This window comes from Microtus pennsylvanicus, chromosome 3 (assembly GCF_037038515.1).
Source record: "Microtus pennsylvanicus isolate mMicPen1 chromosome 3, mMicPen1.hap1, whole genome shotgun sequence".
Classification (NCBI taxonomy): Eukaryota; Metazoa; Chordata; class Mammalia; order Rodentia; family Cricetidae; genus Microtus; species Microtus pennsylvanicus.
In genome coordinates this window covers 90,789,130-90,801,168 of record NC_134581.1, presented here as the reverse complement: position 1 = coordinate 90,801,168, position 12,039 = coordinate 90,789,130, and the positions used below count along the sequence as shown (strand labels likewise).

The window sequence follows — 12,039 nt, the reverse complement described above, 5'->3', positions numbered from 1 at the left end:
TTCCTCAGAAACAATGGGTATCCAGCGAGGTGCATTTAAGGACAGGAGGCCTGTAAAGGGGCTGAAACCACCTTTCGCCTTCCAGTAACCTCTTCTGATGGAAGAGGCATCAGAAGCTAAACTCTGACCACTAGGGGATAGTATAAGAATTTTAAAACTTGGAGTCCACAAATCCCTCTTATTCCTCCCATCCAGCACTTAGAGCAGAACTTGCGCCTGTGATGGCCACACAGCCAACCAGTAGAAAAACCAAGAGACTCTCAGTCTTCCATTTTTGATCCGGAGAAAAACCCCTATATAAACTGCATCTGCGCCCTCATTCCCCGCACTGAAGCATAACACAAAGAAAAATACGGAGGTTCTTGTGTTAGAAGTTTGTCTGTCCCTTCGCTACCCCTAGTGTGGTATAAGAAGTGGTGGGATCTTCGAGAACCGGGGCTTCATGCAAGGTAATCAGGTCATTGGATGTGCTGCTCTATGGAGCTAGTAAGGGAGTTCGTGCAGGACTCTGGTTAGTTCTCATGAGATTGGAGTGTTAGCAGAAGTGTCTGAATGGCCACCTTCTCTATCTCAGTATGTGATCATTTCCTTACACACTGACTGCAGTGTCATTCATCACAGGGTGGTCTTGCCATGCACTGGACTAGTGGATGAAAAGGCCTCAAAACTAAGCTAGATATAACTTCTTATAAAGTAAAAATAAAAGGAGGAGGACGAGGAGGAAGAGGAGGGGGAGGAGGAAAAGAAAACAGATGGTATTTAAGTGATGTCATCAGGACAGTATCATGGGGAAGGGAACAGTGTGCAAAGGACAAAACTGAAGGAAATGGAGCCATTTGGAAGTACAATTTAGAATGGGGGAAATAAAACAGAAAAATGAACAGAGCATGAAAGATAGTTGGAGCTCAGGGCGTGCATGGGAGCTAGAATGGAGCACAGGTTCTCCTTGGAATGAAGAGTGAAGAGATAGACAGAGTGAGCCAGGAAAGGCCACTGTTCCTGGCATGAGCTGGCCAGGAGCTTGAACTTGATTTTGGAGCAAGCTGCTGAAGCATCAGAGCTGTCAGCTGAAAGGATCACAGGCAGAAAGACCAGATAGGAGCCAGCTAATAATAAAGAGTTTGATGCAGGTAACCCAAGACAGAAGTGGAGTGGGGGTGTGGCGGTGGTGAACTGAGAGATAGAGCAGAGCCTTAGCAGAGCAAGGGAGAAGAATTCAGCAAAGAAGTAAGGTAATGTGCTTATCTGTGAATCAAGGGGTACTTTGTGATTTTGTTGCTCATCTACCTTGAAGATGACGAGATCGCTAGAGAGCTCCTGCACACGCTCTTTCACCTGATCGGTGGCTCCACCAAGTGCAAGCAGCACAGCCTCAGTGAAGCACAGCCCTGCTGTCCCTTTGAGCGTTCCTTGTTGCAAGAAAATGGGGTAGATTAGTGGGCTCTCTCATTCAACGGGGTCCTGACTGTGGGACTTCTCCAGCCTGCCCAGCACAGCCAGCAGTCAGCCAGGCCTCTTTCAAACTTGTACCTCCAGCTCCATCTGCTGGCGGTGGGATCCCTGTGGCTTTATGTACTTAAGACCTTCCTGAGTGTCCTAAACACCATGTCCATATCTCATACTCCACATCACACTTAGAGAAACACACTCACAAGCATGTGCACGGGCACACTTAGAAAGTTACACACACATGCAGATAAACACAAACACATTCAGACATACACACAAACAGAGACATACATGGGCACACAAAAATATGTGTGTACACTGTAAGTACACAAACACTCATAGAGGCAGACTGATAGCTATCACATATGAACACAGGCACATATACAGTCAGCCAAGTATATAGGTACACAGGAAAAGACACACAAACATGGATATACTATACATACACAGGCACTCAGGGGAGAATGCACTAGAGATCCAGATGTGTACTCCTTCACGTGAGTGTGTGTGCGTGCACACATGCATACGGACACACACAGGAGCTAACTTCCCTCTGATGCTGTGACCAGCATTCTGCTATAACTGGGTGGCTCCTTGCTCCCTTCTTCCGTCTAATTTTGGAGTCCTGCAGCCCGCCCTCGGGCAGGTCTGGGGTGTGAGTTGAACCGCATTTCCAGCTTAGCTCCCTGTAAGGTGCAAACAGCAGGTGGGCGGGAGCACCACCTTTGGGAGGAAGGACACATGGTTGGACATCTGAGAAGCTGATTTCCTGGTTAATTTCCCTTTGTGCTGCTAGCTGAACCTGTGATTGCATCCTGCTCTCTCCTCAAGAGTCCAGGAGCTGGGAAGGAAAGGGGGAGCCCCTCTTCTACACCTGCTCTCACTCCCTGTCTTGGCAGTCACACACTGTTCCGGCTTGATTCCCCAACAACCGGTAGGACAAGCTGGTCCCTCCATCCTCTCCTATTAACCTACTTTCCCAAAGATGCTAGCTTATCTAAAGAATCTTAAGTTCAAATGCATCTTATTTTTAAACCAGAAAATTCACGACACTGTCATGAAAATAGTCACTTTTAAAAACCTTTTAAGAAAAAAAAAGTGCCGTTCCTAGCTTCATCTTTTAATGGCTGCCACCCGGAGGCAGGCTAAAGGGTGATTCCTTTAGCAACCTGTTTAAAATGTAAGGGAGGTTACCGCCGAAGTAATCCGAGGGTGTCTCGACTGCAAACACGAATGCCTTTGTCAGCGATCTCTGGCGCCATGCGGGGCGCAGGTATTTTTAGCCCACGCCGATTTGCAGGGGGACACACGTGCACAAGCTGAATTATGTGAGATGGGTTCTGAATCATGACTACCCATTCCTGTGGGATAGGGAGCTCTGAATGAGTGGCTGCCTGGGCCTGCAGACAGATGGCTCCTGGTCCCTGGTACTGGTTGGGTTGTACCTAGCTCTAAGGCTTAAGGGGGAGGGGGAGGAGGAGAGGGGAGGAGGGAGGGAGGGAGGGAGGGAGGGAGGGAGGGAGGGAGGGAGGGAGGGAGGGAGGGAGGGAGGGAGGGACCTTCTCTATGGCAACTGATTGGCTTGGCAGTTCCAAGAGAGCAGTGGGAAACTCAGCGTTGACATGGAGGGCTGCTGTCCCTTGCTCTATGGACACCCTTGCTTTTGTTTGTTGTTTTGATTTTCTCCATGTAAATTCGGGACAGGGCTCAATGGAAAGGGAAGGTGAAATGTTAGAGGCACCTGAGTATGCATGTGCAATAGTGCAAGTGTGTGAGTGATGTGCGTGTACGAAGGCTTGTGTGGAGGTAGGTATAGTGTTCATGGTGTTGTGTGTGTGTGCAGCGTGTGGTGTGCTGCAGGGTACACACGTGGGGTGTGTGGTACATCTGTGGTGTTGGGAGGCTCTTGTGGTATGCAGGCGTGTGTGTGTTCATATGACGAATGTAAGTGTGAGTGACAGAGGTGTGATATGTCAGTCTGTGCCTGGGGACAGAGGTGGGGACAGGGAACTAGATCCAGCATGTCAGGTCAAGCATGCGTACATGACTACATGAACTCTTCTAGCATTGTTTAGTTTGGTTGATAGGTTGTTGTTGATTTAAACCCACAGTCAAGTGGGCAGTAGGAGGCCCCTGGCTGTCTAGGTGAGCAGTAGAGCGATTACCTAAGGCTTGTATTTCCCGCTGACCAGACATAGTTCATAGGAACACATACTCAGGGAGAGTTCAAAACTTCAAAGTAATCCATTTCTGTTCTGCTCACAGTATACTCCTAACTGACAAATATTGCATTCTAAATTTTTGTTTGGGTTGATGTTGTAAAACACAATTTGTAATGGAGTAGACATGAACTTGAATATTTGCTTTTGCCATTCGTTAACTAGTGGTTTTGGGTAAGCCAGCTGATCTCTATAAGCCTCGGTATTCTTATCAGAAAAGGGGCTATAGGCATAGGCCTTTGGGGCATGTCGATGTTGTCTCCTGGTAGAAACTGTGACACAGCATGGTTGGGTGACATGATAAAGAACCTAGTGTCACAGGGGGCAGATCCTGCTGCCCAGGAAAACAGCAAGAGGGTAATGAAGTGTTCCTGCCTCCTCCAAACACAGAGACTGCCAGGATCAGTCAGCCGTGGGTTAGCCAGGCCAGAAACTTTGAGTCGAAGGCGGAGCTGAGACTAAAGCACAGAAATTAGCAAGAGGCAGATGCTAGCCCAACAGTAGGAGACACAGCCTGACAAAGAGAACTGTCCAATAAAGAAAGGACTGATAGGTGACAAGCTCCCTCTCCCCAGTTGTGTTCAAACAATGTCAGGCACTCCTGGTCAGAGGTGGCATAGAGCGAGCCTCTTTGATAGAGCCGAAGGTTTGACTGTATCAAAATCAAAATTGAACGGTCTCCCAATGTGTGCAGCCTTTGTTTCTGTGAAAGAGAAAGAGGGTATTACCACTCCTTTTTCCCCTTGAAACCTACCACTCTACAAGTCCTTGGTCCCTGCTGGAGGCCAAGAAATAATGGGAAGCCTCCAGTGTCGCATTGCTGTGCACTGGGACCATTAAGTGATCCACTTAGTGCGAGAGGGACAGTGCGTGTGAGAGCTGAGTTTAAATGCTAATTAGCTCTTGTGATAGTCTTAATTGAAACTGGCTAGTCCAATGAGAGGATTTCGTGGGTCAGCCCTTCTCATTACCCTCTTTAGCAGCGTGGGATCGAAGCCCTCATGTGACAAACTCCAGTGACCAGCTTCACAATAGACAGAGCAGACACTTATTATTCTTCCCAAAGTATTCTGTTTTTACTGATTTATGTTCCTTCCATTGGACTGCTTTTCTCCCGTGTTCATGTCTTCCCTACTTCTGTAACCTTTAAGACAGATGCAGACCATCCTAAACTAGCCAGTTCTTCATTTCTCAACTTCAGGTTAACTCTCCGATTGGTCTAGCTCAACCACTAATGCTGTTCTCTCTTTTTTTTTTTTTGCCTTACTTCTTGTTTTCCTCTCTTGTCCTGCTACATCTCTAGGCTGGGCATGCACATATTAAGTCTTCTTACACATTGGATTTGTCATTCTGACAACCTCATTCTTACAGGCTAACCCAGTTCATTGAGTTCTCTCAGAGGACACTCACTGGTCTATGGGAAATTTGATTCTGTTTGGTGCCATCATTACTATATCTGATATTCAAATCTGAAGGAATCAAACTGATTCCTAAGTATGACCAAGCCCATGCAAGCTATGCAGTAGCCACGCTCCTGTTAGACATATGGCAGAAGATCCTGAATCCAAAGGGTGATTTCAGGGAGGCAAAGGAAGGGGTAAGGGGGGCAGCCAAGCTGTACTCATGCCGCCCCATATTCCCTTTCTTAGGGAGGCTCTAGGCCCTCGGCAATCGTGACTTCTAGGCTAATCTCAGAAAGAAGAGGAAGGTCCCTTCTCTCACTATGCCATCATTAGTCTCCTGATCTGGGGCTTCACACTGGGTTGCGTTTCTGCAGTTCCAAGAATAGATTGCCTAGTGCTAGGGATTCTGGGGTGTGTCTGCGTGACTTCAATCACCACTTTCTGGGCCCAGGTCACTGGGCTTCTTGGAGACACTCTGAATAGGCTCGGCGTGCTGCATAGCACAGTCAAAGGATTCCAAGAATATCTTCTAACCTGAGCCTGGAAAAAAAGGACCAGGATGTAGAGAAACCAGGAAATGAAAATGGAGACATCAATAGCACAAGCATGAAATATGTCTCAAAGCAGACTTTAATGGGCACAGGGACAGAAAAAAAAAGAAACCCCATGTTAGTCCACTTTCATTGCTATAATGAAATACTCGAGGCTGGATTATAAAGAAAGGGGTTATTTAGCCCACACTTCCAAAGGTTGAAGGGTGTGCGTTGACATTACCTCTGGTCTGAGAACTTTGTAGTTGATGGTGCTATCATGGAAGGATGCCTGTGGAGAGATCACCTCTCAGACAAGGAGCCAAAGATTGCTCCCATACTCCATTCTGAGGGAACCGACAGCCTAATGACCTTGGATACCCATGACAGTTCCTTCGGGTGTCCATAATAAACCCTATCACTGGAAACTTTGAGAGACACACTCCAGACAGATCCAAAGAATAAAAACATAGACAGGGATTCCCTAAAAGGAATCTTTCAGCTTCATGGTGACTTTTCTTCCTTACCGCCTGCTTGGCTGCTTCCCTTGGGATGCTGGGAGAGGTGTGAATGGGTGGATGTGCAGGTGTGTGTGCATGTGCAAGCTGAAAGCCGTCCTCGAGTGTTGTTCACTAGGAATCATCTTCCTTGTGTTTTGAGGCAGGGCCTCTCACTGGAATCTGGGGCTCACTGATTGTTAGACTAGCCTGACTGGGTAACAAGCTCCGGGATCAACCTACCTGTCTCCATCTCTCCAGCACTGGGGACTACATGTATGTGCCACCATACCCAGCTTTTTATGTGGGTTCTGGGGATTAAATGCAGGAGCTTGAGCAGCAGACACTATATTGAGTTTTCTCCCCAGGCCTGATTGGCTGCATTTGAAACACATAATGATTCACTAATGTCTCACACTTAGCAATTATGGTTTTGTTTTCGAGAGACAATGTACACATGCATGAATGTAGTGGCTAATCTCGACATACCTGGGAAGAGCTAGCCTCAACTGAGAAATCACCTCCATAAGACTAGCCTGTGGACAAGCCTGTAGGTCTTTTTCTTGATTGCTAAATAATGCGAGAGGTCCCAGGCCACTGTAGGCCATACCAGTCCCAGGAGGTGGGCCTGGACTTTATATGAAATGTCACTGAAGTGAGCCTGAGAGTAGGTAGATTTTCTCCATGGCTCCTGCCTCTGCTCCTGCTTGAGTTCCTGCTCTGACATTCCTCAGCAATGGTCTATTACTTGGAAGTATAGAGAAAATAGAAACAAACCATTTTTTTTTCAAGTTGGTTTTAGTCAGTGTTTCACTAACTACATGCAAACTGGGACAAAAGAGAACCATAGTTTTATAAACAGAAGAAACAGAAAGAACTCAGCCGTGGAGACCTGGATGGGAAATGTTTGATTCTTTTACTAATTCCTTAAGGGCCAGACACCTCAGTTTCTTTACTTTAGAGGAGAAAACCTTTGGCATCATGGCCTTGATGTGCCCTCAGCTCTGAAATTCCAAAACCCCTCCACGAATATTTGTGAGCATCTGAGGATGAACACAACAGATTAACTTTCTCCTCCTTAAAGGCTAGAACCATTATTTCTAGAAGTTTTAGCTAACCCCTTGTAGATGGAAGTTTCTGTCCTGCTGGATTCCACAACCATTTAGTCCCAAATAAACACACAAAGGCTTATATTAGTTATAAACTGTTTGGCCTATTGCTCAGGCTTGTTACAAAATACCTTTTACAACTTAATTCAACCCATAATTCTTCTCTATGTTTAGCCATGTTGCTTGGTACCTTTTTTCAGTAAGACATTCTCACCTTGCTTCTTCTGCATCTGGCTGGTGACTGTTTCTCTGTCTTTCCTCTTCCCAGAATTCTCCTAGTCTGGTTGCTCCATCTGTACTTCCTGCCTGGCTACTGGCCAATCAGTGTTTTATTAAACCAATACAAGTGACGGATCTTTACAGTGTGCAAGAGCATTATCCCACAGTAGGCCTTCTCAGTTTATATCAAAAACCAAAAATAGATACCTAATAATTCATATCTCAGAAGCTCTAGTCATCATGTGCCAAAGTAAAGAACAGTTGTGCTATCGGGTGAGGAGGACAGCTGTAGTCCTCGCTGTCTAGGGAACATGAATGGCCTCCAAAATTCCAATGTGAGCAAAAACCTGAACATAGGATTAATTTTTTTTAACTAAGGAAATTAAAAGAAAGAACCTAAAAACTCACTTTAAAAATCGCTGAGTTTGTGCTTAACACCTAGGCTAAACTTTCATTCAGAGCATTCCATTCACTTCCCGGTTCAACAATGTCTAAGACATTCAATAAAGGCGTGAATAAACGAGCCTTCCATCTGAGCCTGAGACGCAGATACTGTGGGCCTACAGCTGCCACAGGGTTGCATTACCTACTTCAAGATTGCCTCAGGGAAAAGGACTATTGCCCTGGCTAGCATTGTTTTTCTTGAAGTGAGAATAAAGCCAGTTAAAATTTCTTCCTCGAGTTAACTCAGGTACTACTGACTTGGTGTTTCTTGCACCCTTGACTTTAGTCAAGGGCCTCAAAAAACCCAACAATGCATGTTCCACTGTTCATATAGCTGTTCTTCATTTGACAGCTATGGTGTTATCACAATTGAAGAGTGCCCTGATCAACTGAATGGTTTTATAATAGGTGCTCTAAAAGATCCTTGTAGATTTATGATCAGAAACCCATTTTATTTAAGCTGTGGATTGCCTGGACTGGTTGTTCTTGGAGACAATAGAATTAGCCCTCTTAACAGGGCAGAAGGTATCCTTAATGCCTCACATTCAAGACAGGTTCTAGGTGTTTCCAGTGGGAAGTGGTGAACTGACTATCTTCATGGGTACTCAGGAATTGATACATCGTAGCATGGATGGACTGGTGGCCCGAGACAGGTCTAGCTGGTGCTTACTTGTCTCCAAGTGCTACTTGTGCCAGACAGTAACATAGCAACCAGCTGCATGGTCTGCAACACCTTTTTTTTTTTTTTTTGCATTCTAAGACATATTCATTAGTGAAATATCAGAAACCTCAGGGGCAGCATGTGCTTCTAATTCATTTTCCAATTGTATAATGAGCCAGGAGTGAAATTTTTAGGGTGAATTTAATTGACCTTTACAGCAACATCAGGCAGATTGGCTTAAATGCTATTAAAGCAAAGGGTAACCCAGAGAGACTTTCTGGAAGGTTATCGGAAAATCTATCAAGTTTTTTTTTTCCTTAATTTTCACCAAGAAAGGAAAAAGGTAAATGGAGGACATAGAAGGATAAACAGAAAGAAGGACGGAAGGACAGAAGATTCAAAAAAAGAATGTGATGGAGAGAGAAGAGAGAAATGAAATGCCAGGGGGTGGGTGGGAGCAGCTCCAGCCCCTTATTGCCGGGGGATTACGCTTTAATTTAGAAAGCCTGCTTGAAAATGTGCAATTAAGCTACAGGTCACATTGGCCTAGAGTCTTTTTAGCACTTGGGAATAGGAGAGTACAGCCCTCTCTTTATTAATATTTTGCTATTGGTATTTAGGCGCTTCATAGTAGAGCTCACACAGAATAGAAAATGACATCTTCTTTTGGCAGCTGACACGGATCTTATTTCAGTCTCCATTGTCCCTTTCACTAAAAGGCACCTTTGGTTCTCAGCCACAAGATACCCATAAGAAAACCAGGAATGGGATGAAGACATCCTAAGATGCCAGCATCACACCCTAAGGGAGGGGTGGCTCTCAGTGAACAGGAGCTGATGGCAGTTTGTGATAGTGTCACACCCCAGGAAGAAGGATCCGGATGGGGGGAAAGCCCAACAGTGGGTACCAGAGTCCCTGTCACCATGGCCCTTCCACAGTTACGTAGCTGGTAAGATATTTGGGGAGAACAGCATGTCTGTGAAATTTGGAGAAAGCAGGGGCAATATGCAGCCCTATACACCATTTCCACCAAGAAAGGACCAGTAAGAACTAGGGAGGCACTCAAGGATGTAGTCTGGACCTTCTGCCCGGATGAAGGCTGTGAGCAAGGCTGGCCATTTGCTGGTGCTGGAGAGCTTGGACGTGGTGTGGGTGGTTCCCTGCTCCTAGATTGTTAATGCAGGTAATATGGTTTATGCTGAGTATCCCTTTTTCTTCTGAGAGTCTAGATTTTTGCTACACACTAGGCAGAGATGAACACATGACGGGGCCCGAGTCATCATGTTGGAGGGTGAAGATTACAGCAGTGTGCTTATACAGAAGACAGTCCATATACTTCTCGCAATTTTGTTGCTAAGACAAGAATGGATGATGAACATCCTGTTGGAGAGGACGGATGGCTTACGGAAGATGGTGTGTGAATTCCTCCAGACTCAGCCTGCAACTTTAGCACTCATAATCTTGCCACGTACTTTTCTCATACAACTACATCAAGTCCAGGGAATTATTATGGCTGCATTCGAGTACCGTGAATAGATTTCCAAACACGAGGGTGTTTTGGAAACCCGAGGGATACTCTCTCATAGAAAGCTCTCCAACTGTTTTCTTCCTACCCTCAATCCCAAATCTCACACTCCATTCTGAGATCTCTTTTTGATAGTTATGGAAGCTACAGACACGAGCTATAACCCGATATAGATTCATCGTTCCCCCAACAGTGACTAAGCTTTCCCAGCCCTCAGAAGATTCTAATAGATATTGGAGTTGCTCATAAATAAATGCATGATTCCTCATGTCCAAGAATCTACAGAAGAATGGGTGTGTGTGTGTGTGTGTAGGGGGAAGAGCTTAGAATAGGCTCAGAAAAAAAAAAGAGACATAAAAGAGAGGGAGACTTCTAAAGTAAAGATACAGAAGGTGTCAGCATCTATTTTTGCTATCAAGGTCAGCAGCATCTTTTGGAATACTGTTTGTTGAGTGCTTACAGAATGAAATCAAAAGCTTGTGTTTGCAAAGTCTTTTGCAAACGTTGATTCTAACTAACACCCAGAGTGGGAGCAGCAGGTAGTGGGTGCTGTTGCTAAAGGACAAAGAAATTACATCATGTCTCCACATCCCAGGACTGGGAAATGATGAAAGGGAGGTCCCATCATTCGGGGATATTCTTTAGGATGACAAATGAAGGCTCAGAGAGGTACCTTTCCACCCGATGCCGATAGACTTGAGGAGTACGACTGTAAAGGTTGGAATAGGAGCAGCCCCGAGGAGGCTTTTTAAGAAGGACAACAGGCAATCTTATTTCTATTTGTCCCCTAACCCAGCTAAATTCCCAGCAGGTTTTGTGGGGAAAGTCACCTGTTCACAGGCTTCCTTGATGACTACCAGAGCCTCCACATAGTCTTGCAATAAAACTTTCTCCCAATCTTTAGTTTCAAATATGTTTTATTTTCTACTGTCTGGGATTAGAGACTTTTTTAGCACTCTCAAAGACAGTATAAAGGTTTATTAAAATTTTATTTCTATAAATGTACCTTTGTAGTCTTTTCAACTTCTGTCTAGCACCAGACAAGCTAATATGTCTGCTGGGACAATGAATGGACAGCGTGTATATGTATGGATGGATGGGTGGATGGATGGATGCTGGCTGGCTGGCTGGATGGATGGATGCTGGATGGATAGGTAGATGATTGATGTACAATGGAAGAATGGATGGATATTGAAGGGGGAAACAGACCTTGAGGCATTGAAATGATTTTCTAGGAGCTGAACCATGATAAACCTCTGATGTTATGATCTCTGAATTTTTAAAGTTAGGGGAAGAGAATGAATTAAGTTGCAGGAGTAACATACTAAAGTGTTTTTAACTGCTTCCACACTTTCTGCATTATATAGTATGTGAAGTGCTCTCACAGGGACAGATAGATGGACACACAGGTGGAGATACAACAGAGGAAGGAGTGGTTTATGTACTTGCCATTCTCACAGAAACCAGGGATTTACAAAGAAGATTCTAACTCTCCCGATCCCTGATCCAGAAGAATAAATCAGACAAGAGGGTTTCCAACTTGTGAGGTTCAGCTTTTCCAAAACCTACTTAAGCTGCTGTTTCTTTGCAATACTCTGTTCACCCAGTTTCATGATGTCCTTTATTGTACCCCACAGTGTTCAGGGAACCAGCCTAGCTCCATAGAGAGCAGCCATTTTTGCATTTGTTTATCTGTTCAACAAACAAGTCCAGGGAAACGCCAGGTTCTTTCAGTAGTTTGTAAGGGACACGATGGAGATCCAAATAGTGTCCCCATGTGCTTGTTGCCTAGCTGGGGATACAAGTACTTAGATTAAGAATTGCAAAAGGTTTTATATTATAATATATATGAAGAGGAGGGGGAGGGGAAAGGGGCAGGAGGGAGGGAGGGAAAGAGAGAGAGAGAGGCAGAGAAGAGAGAACACTGAGCACCCTGCTCTCTTAACAGAAATCTGGAACAAGAACGGCCAATAAAGAGAAACA

The 12,039-nt window shown here is 45.1% G+C and overlaps 1 protein-coding gene across 5 annotated transcripts in view; it reads right to left on the bottom strand.

Annotated features, from left to right (window-relative positions):
• The window catches only part of Ntm (neurotrimin), a 978,968-nt gene that overhangs the window by 469,401 nt on the left and 497,528 nt on the right, over positions 1-12,039 (bottom strand). The gene's annotated exons all lie outside the window — the stretch shown is intronic.